The sequence below is a fragment of the Peromyscus leucopus genome, chromosome 17 (genome assembly GCF_004664715.2).
Source record: "Peromyscus leucopus breed LL Stock chromosome 17, UCI_PerLeu_2.1, whole genome shotgun sequence".
NCBI classification, from domain to species: domain Eukaryota; kingdom Metazoa; phylum Chordata; class Mammalia; order Rodentia; family Cricetidae; genus Peromyscus; species Peromyscus leucopus.
In genome coordinates this window covers 33,838,392-33,855,963 of record NC_051077.1, presented here as the reverse complement: position 1 = coordinate 33,855,963, position 17,572 = coordinate 33,838,392, and the positions used below count along the sequence as shown (strand labels likewise).

At 36.9% G+C, this 17,572-nt stretch overlaps 1 long non-coding RNA gene across 1 annotated transcript in view; it reads left to right on the top strand.

Annotated features, from left to right (window-relative positions):
* Positions 1-17,248, top strand: part of LOC114699819 — a 1,576,032-nt gene extending 1,558,784 nt beyond the window's left edge. The window contains exon 7 of the long non-coding RNA XR_003735587.1: positions 16,948-17,248. This is a non-coding gene — a long non-coding RNA (uncharacterized LOC114699819). The remainder of the gene's footprint in view (positions 1-16,947) is intronic.
* The last annotated feature ends 324 nt before the right edge of the window (positions 17,249-17,572 follow it).

Sequence of the window (17,572 nt, the reverse complement as noted above, 5' to 3'; positions counted from 1 at the left end):
GTAAGGACTTTCTCATGAGTTACGTCAGACAGCTGTCTTTACATAGCACAATGAGAAAAGGAGATCTTAAAAAAAAAAAAAAGTGTTTTGAAAAGAGGATACTAAGCACATCCATAATGCATAAATTCCCCCCCTACCAAAGACTTTGTCTCCCTTACATAGTTAGGGTTTTTACACACAGAGTAGGGTCATGAACATTTAGAGCATGGACGACATTTCCAGGTGTAAGAAAACACTTTGTTCCAGGCTAGGAGTACAGTATAGTGAAACACACTTAACTGACATTCATTTCCAAGACACTGGGTTTGATCACCAGCCACAGTGCATGACAGTGAGGGTTGGGGCAGGTGGGGGGCAGGGAAGAGCTGTTGTCTCAGGCACTAATCTAAAAATCAATCCAACTTGCACAAGATTTCAGTGATGACTGATCAGTCATTAAAATTGAATCTGAATGCAGGAAAGTAACAACTCTGTAAATGCCTTTGAATCTCATTTGATTCACTCTGACTCTCCCCTTTTATGATTCATATCTGGTATTCATTCTCATAAATATGTGTTAAGTGTCTACTGGGTGTACATATCATAGTTTCGTATTCATGTAGTCCTTGTACCATGTGATATTCTTAAAAGACCTCTATATCTTAATTTGCTGGATAAATATGTTCTGAGAACAGCTCTTCAGGAAGCTTTATGGTTTACATATCTTAATTTTTATCATTTAGGTTAGATTAAAATATTTAAGGTTTAGCAAAAAATATATTTCAAAATAAGTATTTCATGCCATTTACTGTCTTTTTATAATGAGTACTTTTTAAGGAAAAAAAAGAAAACCATTAATAACAAATAACACCTTACATGCCACAATTTTGATATTAGAATAAAATGAAAATATAGTGTAGCAAAAATCCTAATTGGTCTCAATAACAAAAACCCAGCGCCAGCTATCAGAGTAAATGCTGAAAGACCAGAGAGACAAAGGGCAAGCTACAGCCACCTCTTACCTTGCCAACTCCTCAGCTTGAAAAGGCGGAGCTCCTGTCTCCTCCTGCCTTATCACTTCCTCTTTCTGCCCAGTCATATCATTTCCTGTTTCCTCCTCCCAAGTGCTGGGATTAAAGGTATGTGCCACCATGGCCTGGCTTCTATGGTTAACTGCTGTGGGATGTTCTGTATGTTAAATGTGTTGCTCTGATTGGTTAATAAATAAAACACTGATTGGCCAGTAGCCAGGCAGGAAGTACAGGCAGGACAAGGAGAGAGGAGAATTCTGGGAAGTGAAAGGCTGGGGCAGAGAGATGCTGCCAGCTGCCGCCATGAAAAGCAACGTGTAAGACACTGGTAAGCCACGAGCCATGTGGCAAGATATAGATTTATAGAAATGGGTTAATTTAAGATAGAAGAACTAGACAACAAGAAGCCTGCCACAGCCATACAGTTTATAAATAATACAAGTCTCTGTGTGTTTACTTGGTTGATTCTGAGCGGCTGCAGGATTGGTGGGTGATAAAGATTTGTCCTGACTGTGGCCAAGGCAGGAAAACTCTAGCTACAGTTTACTAGTGGCTAGCTCTGCCCTCTTATCTCCAAGCAAGCTTTATTTGTTAGAGCACAAACAAAATATCACCACAATGGAGAATGATGAGTTGAACCTCCATGCTAGCACAGAGGTATTTTTCCATTAACAATCTAAATTGAAGTTTTGTCATTCTTCAAATGATTTCCAGTTGCTATCATTTTAGTTTCTATACTTTGAATCTCATTGTTTTGGTATGTATCACACTATGTTTTAACTTTTGTTAGGTTTTATTGCTATAATTTTACCCCCTTCATTCACCCATCAAAAGAATTTATTTAAGGCATCAGCATCTAGGAATTTTAAATTGTCTTGGAACTTTCATTTAAAATTGTATTTTTATTTCTTTGATATTTTTATTGTAACTTACATTGGGTAGCATATATACATTTAAAACTATCTGATGTGTAAAACAAACATTCAAGAATTTTTAATATGACAACACTCTTTTGAGTAGTCTCAATAGGAGAGAGTCTTTGTCCTCTGAGAGCATATTTGGATTTTTTTTTTAAATAGCCAGTTTTTCCAATGTCAAATCTGTTAAATAGCTTACATGATTATACTGGGCAATGTTATTTTTGAACAAAAATGTAGTTGGACCCCAATAAAACTTTATTCTTATGCTTTATTCAAACTAACTTTAAAAGAGACATTGGAGGATATTAAATGAACAATACATCATTGAAAGGAGGTTTCTAGTGGGATGAGCTTGACATGAGTTTGGTATGTCTGGAGGAGAAGGTGTTACCTCAGAGCCTGATACAAGCACAGATGATAGGAACTAATCCATGTCAGAGGAAAGGGGAAAGGTAGGGTGGGAGAGGCTTCTCTGCTCAACAAACTTCCCCAGTATTTGACCATGGCTGAATAGGTGTCAAATTAAAATACGTGAATCCAACTAACCAATCAGCCAAAGCAAAGGCGCAGAGGACAGATCAAAAACATGATCAGAAAGTCATCAAGACACATGAAGTAATGATTAGTTCAGACTCTACTGGGCAACCAGTCCTCATTTTAAGTGGTCATGCTATGATATTGAATATGATAAGGGATATTGAGTATGTATTATTTACTTCCTTCTTCTTGTAAACAAATGCCTAATATAAGGCAACGTGAAGCTATTGGCTTACAGTTCAAGGGAATATACAATATTATGGAGAGAAGGCTTGGCAGCAGGATGGATGGTAGTGAGCACCTGGAGTCCACAGTTGGGAAGCAGAGGATGATGAATATTTCTTCTCAACCTGCTTTTCCTTATGATTCAGCTTAGAATCCCAGGCCATGATAAGGTACCATAAATGTTTAGAGTAGGTCTTGTCACCTCAACCTAATCTAACAAACACCTTTATATATATATATATATATATATATATATATATATATATATATGCCAGAGTTTTGTTTCCATGGTGATTTATCTAGTTGATAGTGAATCAATTATCACAGATCTCAAATTGTCTCTTAAATCCCTGGGTGGAGAGACGATTCATTAAAGTGCTTGTGAAAGCCCAAATATCTGAGTTTGGTACTCAGAACCCATGCACAAAGGCTGGATGTGATGGTGCATACTTTTGGTACCAGAACTTTGGAATCAGAGGTAGGGAGATCCATGGGGTGTGGGAGTTAGATAGCCAAGGCTAAATGGAACAGTTCAGGCCAATGAGATGCCCCATCTTTAACCAAAGAAATCAAATTCATAGTTGATCTCTGGTCCACATGAATGCATATACATGGGCACAGGCATACACACACAAATATTTTAAATAATATACCTTAAATCTTTGTATTCTGGACTGGTTGTTCACTGTACCTAGCATGAAGCTGTCTTCCTAGAATCCCCTCTTAACAGCTTTGTTTGAGCTCCTGACTCCTCTCCTCCTGGGTTAGCTGTTGTGCTTTGCAGAATTCTCTATTTCCCTTTTTCCATTTGATGAAGTATAACTTCCAGTATCATAAGTAGTGTGTTGAAGTTTTAGCTTATCTACAAACTCTGAAACACCAGTGTGATAGGAACTAGTGAGGTTTTATGTTCATCTATAAGGCTAAGAACTAAATGTCATTGGGAATATTACTGAATTATTTTCTTGATGAGTATTTGACTTCCTTTATCCATGGGCTTCTCATAGTCCGGACTATTACTGTCCAGGAATTTTGATAGGAAAACACTCTTCATGATTGGCCTTGGAAAGTAGAGAAAATGTTACCTCTTCAAAGAAATGTTAAGACACATTTCTTCAGAGTCATCCCAAGGAGGCAAGGATGAAGTCTTCTCTTTATCCCTTGAAGTATTCGCTTGCATCCAACCATGACTTGCAAGTTCAGTACAAGAAAAGAATTAACAAATATGCTTATATATTAAAAAAAAAAAACTAGAGTGAAAAATTGGGAATACCTCTCTAGTGAGGCACACAGAAAGAACACGTAGCCTTTATCATGGTACCTTCTAGAGTTCAGAACACAGCAAACAAGCACAAGATGCTCTTCCAGCTCCTGTTTTTACCCAAAGACTAATAAATTATTCACTTCTTTAATGCCTCCTAGCAGTGTTTGTGTATGAATCTACAGCAGGTTAACCTGTCACCTCTCTAGCAAGATAGCAAGGCCTTCTCCATTCCTTACGAGATAGCGATTACCTCTTGTGTGTTTTCTGTTTTCTATTTCTAGGCATCTTAACTCCTGTAAGAGTTCACTAATGTTGGGTTTCTGTTTTCCTTTTTGTTTCAGATTACAGCAGTTTTATTTTGCAATGTTCTATTGAGTTTCTCATTTCTGTATATTTCAAGTCCCTGAAGCTCTTTTTTTTTTCTTCAAAATATATTTTATGGTTAATAACATAGCTGCTTTTGTTTAATGGATGAAATACTTTTTCTCTTGTAGGGAATTAATGTATTTTAAAGCTTTGTTTTCTCCTGAACAGTGTCTATTTAATTTGGAGCTTTTGTTTACTTGTTTTTTTCATCTCTTTCTTTATACTAAAAGCTTCTTTGGATGTCTAATCTTCATTGGTTAATTGTTAAAACTTAAAAGTTGGAAACTAAAATACAAAATGGAAATGCTTCTCATTAGCTAGTACATGTTGACTTTAAATGTAACCCTAGGGAGAGCTAGCTTTTTTTGCTGATATTTAGTATCATGCACTTTGGATGATTCTGCTTCTTTAATTTTATTTATTTACTTATTAAGAGGTTGTATTATTTTTTAAGGAGTGTGTGTGTGTGTGTGTGTGTGTGTGTGTGTGTGTGAAAGAGAGAGAGAAATTAGTTAGTCTGTCTTTTTAACATCAGTTTTGTGAGCCTCAAATGAGATCAGATTTTCCAATATTATAAACAATACCATTTTCTAAATATTTGTTCTTTGAGAATTTCATATACATAAACACCAAAATACCACCCCTCACCTCCCCACTCTTGCATGAGTGTGGGGTCATCTCTGAGGCAGGCAATCTAGCAATGGCCACACTACCAGAGAATGATTCTCCCCGCAAACTCCCCCGCACCCCGCACCCACTCCCTGCACCCCGCACCCCCGCCCCCACCCCCCCCCCCCCCCCCGCCCCGCGCTCCGCCCCGCGCCCTGCCCCGCAGTGTCTATCAGCTGTCACTAGCTCCTCAGTTAGGGATAAGGCCTTGTGATCTCCTCTCTGACCCATGCTGGAATTGTTGCTGGCTTTATATTTCTCAGGTTTTGTGCAGGTAACCACAGTTGATGTGAGTTCATGAGTTCAGTAGCCGTGTCATGTCCAGAAGCTAGCAGCTCTGAGCACTCACTCACCCATATCCTCTGCCTGTTACATTCTTTCTCCATTCTTTTCTATAAAGTCTTGCAGCAGGGTTAAGGGACATGGGGAAGCAATAAAGACGTTCTATCTGGAGCTCAGCAATCATAGTCACTTATTCTCAGCACTTTGATCATTTCCGAGTCTCTGCATTGACTGCTGCCCATTGCAAAAAGAAGCTTCAGTGAGTGACCAGAGTTAAGGGCAGCCAAGGTCTGTGGTTGCATTGTAAGTATTTAGAAGGCAATTTGACATTGTGTCCATTTAGCAAAATAACAAAAGAAGTGTCCACAACATGGCCTACAAGCTCTCTAGCTATGAGCATTTGACCAGGTTTACAGTTCCAGGCATGAATTCCCTCCCATGAAGCAAGCCTCAAATCCTGAAGCAAGCCTCAAATCTGTTCAGGACGCCATAACAGTCATGCCCTATTACACTACTGATCACAACTTGTCTTGCTGCTATTGTAGCATGAAGGATCGAGTCCTGGGTAAGATGACTAATGTCTTTTCTCCCTGAGAAGCTTACAAAGCATATTCTGGAAGTCTGAAAGTTCTTAATTTACAGATTATGACAATTTCAAATTTAAGCATTTGAGAAATGAGAATATGAAATTCATAATGTATATTATGTCTTCTCTGTATGATTCTCATATATGTAAGCATTAGGATATACATATTGTGTGTGTGTATGTACACACACACAAACACACACAAACCACATACACATATGAAAAAACTGTGATATTTGGTTGAATAGCATCCCTATGGTCAGAGAACTTCTCCACCAGGAGACAAAGCTCAGAAAATGGATTGTGTATGAAGTTGGAGTCAGTTCCCTGGCCTATTTAGGACCTTCTTATGGCTGTTTCTGTTCTCAGGGGAAAAGCATTTCCTGAGAAAAATTATATTCCAAGAAAAATATCCAAAGTTTGAGACACAGTAATTATTAACATTCCATCAGGATGGCTAAGCCAAATATTTGGCTACATTACAGAAACAGGTATGTTAGTGTGTATTGTCACATTCTAGTGTGATTCAAGGTCAGTTAACAAAGATGAGCCAACTTACAGGTTTGATAGCTAGCTAGCCCTCATGTTAATTCAGAATCAAGGAACTACTATGACTTAATTTGAAAGGGGACACTCGATTTTATGTTCAGATCTAGCAAATAAGAGTCACTGAGTGAAAATCACAAGTAATTTTTAATTGCTTATAGGCTTTTCCCTCCAAATTAGATCAGTCAGATGATCTTCATGTTATTAACAGTATTATAGTAGCTAAAGTTTGTGCATTCTTGTGTTTTAAGCTTTTACCTAGATATAAAAGACATGATAATGTTAAGTTGAAAGGAAAATTATTTTTATCAAATACTTATTCATGTCTATATTAAATGCAAAGAAACATTATTATTAGCTTATATAGCTTCAAAATAACTATAAATATTTCATATACAAGACCCATTAAGTTGATGTTTTTAATATAGTATTTTAATTATTTAATAAATGCAAACGTATTCACTATCATAATCAACATGTATTTATGATATTTTAATTACCTATAAAACACCAATAATTCTACACAGTAAACTCTATATAAATCCTTCATGTGGACCATTATATTTTAATAGAGGATAACAAAGGTTCACGTGGTGTTTTAAGAAATGCAGAGAAGCTCTACATGTAGTTATAATTCTGAGAACAATGCAAAACAAAAAAATCATGTCAACATCAAAAAGTGCTAATAATTTCTGGAGGAGATGATAGTTGGTCTGAACCTCAACAGATCATAAAAGACTGTAGAAGCCATGTAAATAAAGAGGAGTGAAGTCACCTCATCTATCTAGGCTTCTCACAGGATCCCTGGAAAGAAATGTCACAATGTTTGCTCTGTTCTCCTCCATCATCCCTCTGAAGAACAAGGGAAAGCAAGGGCAGAAGCCCAGCTAACATGAAGGGACTCCAGAACATGAAAGCCCTGACATACCCTTCGGAGGGATCTGAAAATGCTACCAGGTTGTTTTGTTTGTTTTGCCTTTGAGAGAAGCTTTTGTAGCCACACCATGAACAGATGTATTAGAGAAAAGGTTAAGTTACATTACAAAGGAAACCCTTGAACAATCTGTTAAATAATACAGGCTGCATTCCTCTTTGATGTGACAGTGTAACTAGTCTGGGCTAGCATCATCTCACTGGGCCATTCAGGGAACCAATGTCCCTACCTGGCTCTGGCATTCTATGGATGTTAACATTCTTTTGGTCAGAAAAAGGCCACTGCTATATCCATCTTCCATGCAATAAAAATAGGAGAAAAGCCAACATCCAGTGATAGAGAAAAGCTTGCATTCTTTCGGATCTAATCAAATACATGGCCACCCTACCTCCAGGAAAGGAGAGAAAATTCTTCCTTAGACAGATGCAAGCCTGCAGGAAGAAATTGAAGCAGATGGAAGGAAACTCCCATTCTGACACAATAGATTTTTCTTGTTTAATATGTATAGTTTCTCTAGAGTTAGAGTAAATATGTTTTCATACCTTTATTACATAATACGTTCTAACTCTTACAACCAATATACAGAATCCTGTGCTGTGATAACATGATAAAATTCAAAGAAGTCTCTAGAATGGTTTGTGCATGTAGCTAATGGAGCTCTCAAAATTAAATTGTGTGAAGCCATGCAGACCCCAAAGAGAAAATATGACTCACAACGTTTATGTGTTTAAGATGTTAAGATCTGTGGTCTTCATATGTATCCGACAGCCCTTCCACAGCAGTTTGCAGTATGCAAAGATGGGAATTTCAGAAGATAACATAAAGATTATAAGAATCCTATTCGACATTATGAGTTGTAGACCACCCAGATAAAACCATGTATTTGATACACATTACGATTATTCAAATCATTTTTGTAGAACTGATTTATGTCACATCAACAACTTACAGTCTGTTAATCCTTTTTAAGATTAAATCTAGTTTGTAAAGGAGCCAAAAAATTGGAAACTGTAAAAGATATATTTATAAAAGTAGGATAAGTAAATATTTTTAAAGCTCTATTAATTAATGAAATAGGCAAAAGTGTTCTAGTTTTTGGAATCCCTGTTGAATTTTAATATGAGTGAAGGTTCCTGGTAAGATGTGAGTAAACATTTTTTAATAAGCAATTGTATTTAATAAAGTTCCATTAATTTCAATAAGTATTTATTCAATGACTATTCAAGGTAGTGGATGTTCTTAATTTAGTGTGTTAGATCAATACAGCTTTTGTAACAGGAATTTTTTATGTATCCCAAAGTTGGATGACCGAAACATACAAGCAATCCCTTTGCTGAGTACACAAATATGAAATAAAATGAAGTCATAGTAGCTTAGTACTCATGCTATATATCAACAAAGTTCTAAAGAGACAAATGTACATTTTTATGAATATGTTTTTCTCTGAATATGGCTGCTCCAGTGGTTCCGCCTTGGTTGTACCACCTTGGGCACCAGAGTAAGCTCTATAACTCAGAGTCTAGAAGATTGATGAGATATGGTCAGGCTGTATTTTATTTATATATCAATCTCAAACTTACATAAAATCCTCAGAGGCAGAAGGAATCTAAAATTAAATGGGAAAGGAAAAGAGAATCTGAATCCAAGAAAAAAATCTCTGCATATTTTTTACTTATTGGGCACAAAATTAGTTGTCAAATCTTTCCTTAGTTAGTGTTCCAATTTGTTTTAATTACAATCTGAAGCAGGAAATCCAACATCAATGGTGACTGACAGAATTGTCTGGATAGGTGCTAGGAGATGGTAGGACTAGAAGAACAGATAAGATGTATATGAGGAAAGGACCATGCCAACATTCCATGACAAAAAGTCATCCCAGAAAGAAAAGAGTGTTCTTTTTTTTAAGGCATATTTTATATTGATTCTTTGGGAACTTCACTTCATATACCCTACACATCATATACACTGATCGTGCTCATTTCCCAGTCTCTCCTTACATGCCCCTCACCCCCATAGTGACTCCTAGAAAGAGAAAATTAAAAACATATTAGTTCAAAACAAAACAAACAACAACAAAAATAGCCACCTCGCTCCTCCATCTTTCCTGCCTCTCCAACATCTCTTCATTTGTCTTAGTGGCATTGGGAGCTGTGGTGTGTCATACAATAAACCTTTTCAGCCACTCAGCTTTGCTTGTAAATGTTCATTACAATAAGACGTTGATCTGGTTCAAGTCCTCTGGCTTCTGATATACCATCCATGCTGGACCTTCCCTGAAACTCCTGGATATCGTGCATCCAGGACGTTGAATTCCAGCATCTACCCCATCGATGACCGGCCAGAGTACATGAAGGGACTGGTGGAACCATAGGAGCTGCATCTCCATGACTCAGAGAAAACAGTGTTCTGAAGCCATGCAGTGGAAGGAGAACGTCTCACTCCCACTCCATTGGATGTTTGGAGAAGTCTTAATAACTTATTTTGGATTCTCATTTTTATTTCCCGTGTACATGACTTAATGTACAGAAGTGTGTAACCTCGTGTTTTTAAGATTGTAGGCACAATAGGAAAAAAAATATATAATGGTACTTAAATGGCTAAGTAGCAGCGAGTTTGAAATTCTGCTTACCCAAAATATCCTTTTCATAAATCAGATAATGTTGTAATCAGCAGAGATATCAACTTTACATAATCACCAATTGTGTTCGCTTTTAGAAGAGTTTTCCATGAGAGATTTGCATGATATCTGCAATTACCCCATTGCTGTGTCACTGTGTTCTAATTAATGGGAAATTGGAGAGCAAATCAAGATAAGAGAGTCAAAAAGAATGGAAGGGCTCTCCAGCTCCTTTGGTGGGGAAGGGATTATTTAGAGGTGGGGATGAGTGGGGAGAGGGTAGGCATGGAACAGGGAGATGAATGGAGTGATTAATTGGCTCAGAAATAAAACAGAACCTACGCAGCATCTTAAGAACCACCAAATGACTTTCAAGCCATTTGCAGACTATTGTATAGACGTTAATTTATTTCCAGCAGATAATTTTTGCATATAAGAAGAATTAGAAAGTCAGCAAGCCCCATTGTTGCCTTATCCATTATTTATGGAGAAGGAAATGAAGAAGGAGAATGGACACAAATTAGACTTGCCTCACTGTTGGGAGAGTACTCTAAAGCATCGTGATTTTATATGGCCTGAAATGCCCATGAAGACTGTGAGTGCCTTTCTGTCCTTAAGCCTCTGGACTTAAAATAATCACATAAGAATTTCTTTCAATTAAGGCTGTTTCCATGGAGTGAAGTGAACTCTTATTCTTCCTTGGCTTCTGAAGTTAGATACACAGATGAATAGAAGCAAGTGTAAATAGATATAAATGTGATTACGTCTAATCACCTGAAAGGGACCTATGGCAAAATGTGACTGGAAAATGGAGTTACTTTTTAATAATCTTTCGTTAGCCCCTATAGGGAGAGACTTTGAAAGACTTGGTAAACGTATCTATTTGTAATCCCAGTTGCCCCTTAGATTCTAGATTAGTGTCATTTTTTCTGTGACCATTTGATTAAACAAAGGATAATTAATGTTACAAGAAAGTCAATATAAGTTCTGAACTCAAGCATACTATTAGCCTCTGCTATAATTTTGTCCTAAATAAAACTTGAGTATAAGAAAGATCCATTGGCCAATATCACTACTCTCCCCAGATGGCCTTTTATGCATGTTCTCAGCACTTATTCTCAGGTTCCTAGCCTCAGGCCCGTCTGTAGAAGGCAGACTATCTTATGGATCATAGTGTTGAAGAAAGGAAAAACTTCAGATTTGGGATAAGAGGATTTTAGACACTTAGAGTCCCTGCTAAAGAGTCATGTTGAAATTTGATTCTTATTCACTGCTTCTCAGATTGTACCTGAATAATTATTCAAAACTTCTTACCAAGGAGTTCTGACATTATGCATTTAAAAATGCAAAACCAATTAAATACTAATATGCTGTGACTCAAATCTTTGAAAGAAAACGTCCTTTGTTTGTGATTTGAAACCTGCCACTCTGTTTCATTATTGTAGAGGTTCCCAGCAGGCATGTTCACCCAGATTTAATTATTAAGCCATAAATGTATCTTTGAAATTTTCTCTTTAAACTGAATGCCTAGGAGTAATTTAGAATTGCTTTTTTCACTCATCTTATATGTCAAATCAGACTTCAATTGTATATATATATATATATATATATATATATATATATATATATATATATTAAGGTTTTAGAAAAGTGAACACCCCTGAACAGATAATAGTATCAGGATGCCATTAAAATGTGTAACTATGGAAGCAGAGCAGGAAAAATGTATTGAGATCTTCAGTAAGAACTCTCTACATCTATCTAGTAAAATAAAATCTTAATGAGGACAGGTTCCTCCCCTAGTTTGTTTATTTTCTCTTATTGTCTGAATACAACATGGTGCTTGCTACTTATGAAGGGGGCCAGTGAAAGTTCATTGAGGAAACAGAAGTGTCAATCCCTCAGGCCTCCCCTTCCGCCTACTCCCTATCATCACGTGTTAACGTCCCTTATTACTAAGAATGAAAAACACTAAAGAGTTTCTTGTGTGGCATTGCATTCATTGTTCTCTCTGTTGCTATGATAAAATACCCTGACAAAAATGTAACTTAGAGGAGAAAGGGTTTACTTTTGGCTGATGGTTCCAGGATATATATAGTACATTCATCTTGTCGGCAGGAGCTTGAGAAAGGTGGGTCTACATTGTGTCCACAGTTGGACAGTAGAGAGATAGATGACTCTGCTTAGATAACTTGCTCTTTTTTTTAGGTGTTCAAGAATCCCAGTCCTGTGAACGGTTCCCACCACAGAGCTGGGTCATCCTACCTCAAAGAAACTAGTCAAAATACTCCCCCACAAGCATGTTCACAGGCCCATCTCCCTGGTGACTCTAGAGCTCATCAAGTTGACAGTTGAGATTAGCCATCATCAGGATTAAACTTATAGAATGTATGCATACCTATGTGTACATATAATCAGATATTTGTTACACACCTAATATTAGTTACAAAATACCTTGTCAAAGAGATTTATATTTTATATTTTAAAAAAAGAACCAGTTAAACAAGGTTTAAGATTAAGATTCTTCAGAGTAATGAAACTATTTCTCTACATTTTTTTTCCTTTTCTTTGTAATTATGAAAAATAAAAAAGTAAGAGATGTGTACCTTCACTGTTGAGAGGTATGAGAAAACATCAGAGAATAACTAAAAGATATCTATTTAAAATCTCCTGGGAATAGTTTCTACAAGAACTTCAAAGAAATGGCCCCATAAACGCAAATCTTTTCAAATGTCATGGCATTTACAAGATTATTTGGAAATATTGAATATTTGTTGAATATTAAATAGTTCTCACTTTCTGTCCTTTAAAGGAAGTCATTTAAATTAATAAGGATGCAATTAACATGCATAGAGAACAAATGCTAGCATGCGCATGAGGAATTATAGGGAAACGTAAAATGCTCATTACATAAAACAATCATTTTCTTAAATAACTAGGGATTTCCTCCTATTCTTTCACGACTGTTACCTCACTGTCCATGTGTATGAATAGTTTGGTAGTTGTGCTCCTGACAACTACAAATATAAAGAGATCCTATTTAAATTTGAAATTTACATTAGACCATGTCCCAAAGAGAATTCAGGGTTCATGTGTTCTTCTCATTATTATTAAGTGATAAAATAATCACAGGAAAACAATGTGGCATTTGCACCACAGTACCGCTAAGTATTACTTGACAACAACTTACACAGCCCGATGTCTATAAAACTTAAGGACTGTTCTTCCCCTAATAATTTAAATGTCAAAAAAGTCACTGGAAGCTGATCGCTTTTCCTCTGTCAGAACTGGGGAAAGGTTTAAAAAATATGAAACTCACCACAATCCTGATATTAACACTGGGCTAAATCATCATTTATTTATTATTCTGTCTTATAAACACATAAAAGCAGAAAACCTCCAGGCTCATGTACAATAAAATATCCCAGCATTAAAACTAAATAATAAAATGTCAAAGATAAGAGACTGATAACCCACCCAGACATCTTGCCTATATAGTCTAGGAAAAAAAGAAATCTATCTAAACAAGCAGACTGCAAAGCATTAAAACAGCATAGTTCTCCAACTCTACACATCCTAGGACAGTGAACCCCCTGTGGGTCATGGGAGGGTTTCAATCAACACTTTCACAGGGATTGTATATCAGGTATTTACATTATAATTCATAACAGTAGCAAAATAACAGTCATTAAGTAGCAACAAAATAATTTTATGCTTGGGAGTCACATAACATGAGGAACTATATTAAAAGATCACAGCATTAGGAAGGTTGAGAACTACTGTCCTAAGAGTTAGTGGAGTAAGATTTGATTTGCTTTTGCTGGATTGAATTAGTGCTTTTAAGTCTGCTTTATAGTGTCACATCAATTGAAATAAAGTCTCCAATAAAACATTTCACTATTACCAATCTAACACACACAATAAATCGATATTTGGTGTTTTTGTTTAAAAGCTCTTGCAATGCCCAATTTGTGGTATTAAATCTGCATGTGTTTCTGAACTCATAGTTCTAACTTAATGCCTATAGAGTCTTCTTTTTTTTTTTTTTCCTCACAGACATTCTGATGAGGAACTCCTCTTCCTTCTAATGTAATTTCTCAGGAAAAGGAAAGGAGGTCAGACACGAGCCTGCTCTTCTCCACTTAATCACCAGTGTTAAGACAGCGGAGAACTGGGTCATTTTACCTATAGCTTCATTAGCGCTTGCCTTTGGATTTGAGTCCCATGAGCATAAGACATGTGGTAAATTAATAAATACTAGCCTGGCTAATTTCAGTGAATGAAATACCTACGTGTTCAAAACATGCACTTGCCTAACTGATGAAAACTATTAGTTTTCACTTTCCAGAGTCACACAACCATAGTTAATGTATATGCCCAAATACCATTAAAAATAGTACCAAGTCCAATTTGCTCTATTTAAAATCATGAGCAAAACCTAATAATCTTAAAGAAATTTCATAAATTCGTTATAAAATATATTAAGTGTGGGGCAATGATGAGGTCTGATCTTCCATTGGTCACCCATTTCCAAACAGACCAAGGTGTCTTCCTTAAAATGCCTTGTTACTATGGAGACCAATTCCAGAGCCATTCACAAAACTTCATTTGGTTACATTGTCCCACTTACAATTCTACCTGGATCTGTGCTCTAGCAGAACTTTCCAAAAATTCAAATATGACTAATTCAAGGTGGCTATGGTGACTCATGCCTGTGATTCCAGTGCTCAGGAGGCTGAGGCCAAACAATCAGGCATCAGAGGCCAGCCTGGATTACAGGAGAGTTTATCTCAAAACCTAAAAAAGAAAAGAAAGTCAGATTCCTACAGGTATACAAAAAAATTTCATTCAGAAAAAGGTTTCTTTTAACCCTAAACACTAAAATTTGGTTCTTAACAAGGACTAAGAAAATTCCTATATTTGGCTAAAATCATTTTAAAAAATGTACGGCCAATCTGACATGTATTCTTTCTTCTGAGTTCCTACTCCATAAATGTGGAACATGTGGACTGATGAGGGGAATATAAGGAGTAGCTATAGCTAACCTAAGAGCCTTCAATACACAAGGCTACATTTAAGTGTTTTAGAGGTAAAGAGGAGTTGGCACTATATTTCTTTTTAAAAATGATTGAAATACGTATTTGTTAATTTAAAGTTTTCTTTATTCAGTCAGTCACAAAGATAATTTAAATATTTCTTGGGAAAAACAATCCTAGGGTCAAAAAATCAAACATAATGTCCAGGTGCACTGCTGTACATAAAGACATTTAGACATCCTTAAACACAATATGTCCAAGAGATAGTTTGACTTTGTTATATTCTCTGGCTTAGGTGGAAATAGAAACATGCATCAGAGAACACAATCATGGTCTTCCAATGCAGGAAGCCGTATTATGTAAATTAATCATGCACACAAGATTGGTATAACCCCCACAATTGCCAACTCGTACCTGGGGACTGCTACTATACGGATTGTGTAATAAACATTACACACACTACAAATGAGGCAAAATGGCTGGGAAAATGTGTGAGGAGGAAAACGCCGAGAAAGGATTATAAAATATCTTTATGAACATTAGCATAAATGAGGAGACGCAGCTTTCTAGCTTTATTCTTTTGACAAATTGTCTTTATAGCGCAGCTTCCATTGTATCCTATCACTTAGACACACACTGCACAAGCCATATACCTGTAAAATCTAGAGTTCCTTTTGTCAGGTTTGTTGTTGGTATTCAGTACCTGTCAGGTATGCTAGTTGCTTGGTAAATTTATAGTGTATACAGTAACCGGCTCTCCTAAACACCTTCCCTTAAAAAAATAACATGAAATGTACATGTAATGATAGGCGCCAGAAGCACTCAGTGTGGTCTTTAGAGCCACAGAGCAGGGATTTTTGATATCTGTAGCATCCCTCCATTGCACCAGTCCTGTTTACTAGAAAACCTTTATGTTATCACATCCCTTATTTGGAGCTCGGTGTAATCAGGTTTATATTTCCCTATTGTCTGTAACCTTTCCAAAAAATAAAAAGCAGAAATCTTACATTTCTGCTGTTTCCGACGTTTATTATTGGAATGTTTAAATTTCAGAACTTACACGCCGAGGACATATTGCCATGCTTCTGCTATTTTTTCCCTTTGGTTTCAACAATTTGATTTCTCCGCCCCCTTGGAAACCAGCGAACCCTGTTGTTTGTTTTGCAGAGCATCTCTTCTGGTCCCCCCCTCCCCGCTCTAATTATGAGGGGGAAGGGTTAGTAGCTATTAGTAGGTAGCTTTCCCTTCTAGAATCCGAACTAGCTTTTAAAATTTGCTTTCCCTCCCTGAATTTATAAATATTTTAATCAATAATGTATCTATTATTTCCCAAGTGAGCCCTAAGGAATATGTTTGATGGCCTCACACAAGCCATTCCAGGAGAAACAGACTCTCTCAAGCAGCTGACAACAGTGAGTCCAGCTAGGCTTTCCCTCTCCCAAGTCCCTGGGTTTTTAGGTTAGCAAGCAAAGGCCCACTCACTCCATCACTGGACCAGTGAAACTGATGTGTTGAGCCAGTTCCCTCGCTCCCTTTTGCTGAACCTGCATTGTGCCGTCCCTTGCATAGTCCATGAGAAGCTAGCCTGGAACAAAAGGCAGCCATCAGAGGAAAACACAGTCTGCCCTCCACATCATAATTACACTTGATCAGCATCAACTCTGCATCAATAATTAGACAGGGGTCCAATAATTACGTTGGCAACGAGACAACAGAGTCAAAACTTCTGTGATTCCCATGAAGTGACTGTCCAAGGTAGAAAGCAGTGCTTCGGTTGGATCCTCCCCTTCTTTCTCATAATGACACAGATGACGGAGGACCGGTGCCCTTTGCATTGTTTGGAATATTCCCTTCCAGTTGTTGCCTCTCATTCCAACTAAAGAACTACACTTGCTTTCATAGATGACATACTTGCTTTTAAAAAATCTAATTAAAACTTTCCTTTTGGTCCTTAGGTAGAAAGATGACTCTGCTGAGATGGGTTCTTAATTAATGCACTGAGAGCCTGTGAGTCCCACCTCTGAACAGGAATGATTGACGTCCAAGGATACATAAATTACACTAATTGAGCTCTGCCTCTATGTAGGCTTTGCACAGCCAACTCATCAGAGAAGCTAGGTGAGTAGACCAGCATTAAAAGTTACTCAATATGTTCTATGCTTTCCCAGAGGATGGAGAAGGAACTTCCCAGGCCCTTGCACATTTATTAACACAGAAGGCAGTTCTTTGCATCGGTTTTAAGATGTAGGTTTTGTGTTGTGGGCTTTTTTTTTTTTAATTATAAAGAATTGGCATTTTAACATAACCATTTAAAATTGAATAATCGCATTCTCCTTGCATGTTTCATGCAACAAGAGTTGCAAGCCAATGACAGTATGTAAAAATCACTTGGCATGGTTTGTTGATATTAAATTGTGTTGCCTAGCAACCAGTGCATATGCTATGGAGAGATTGTTTGAAATTAAATCCAATCTTGGTCCTTGAATTTAGTTTTCAGAAATTTACCTTCTTGTAAATACACCTAATCCCCTGTTTTAGACACTGATCGTATCAAAATGTTTCCTTTATTTCATTCTGAAA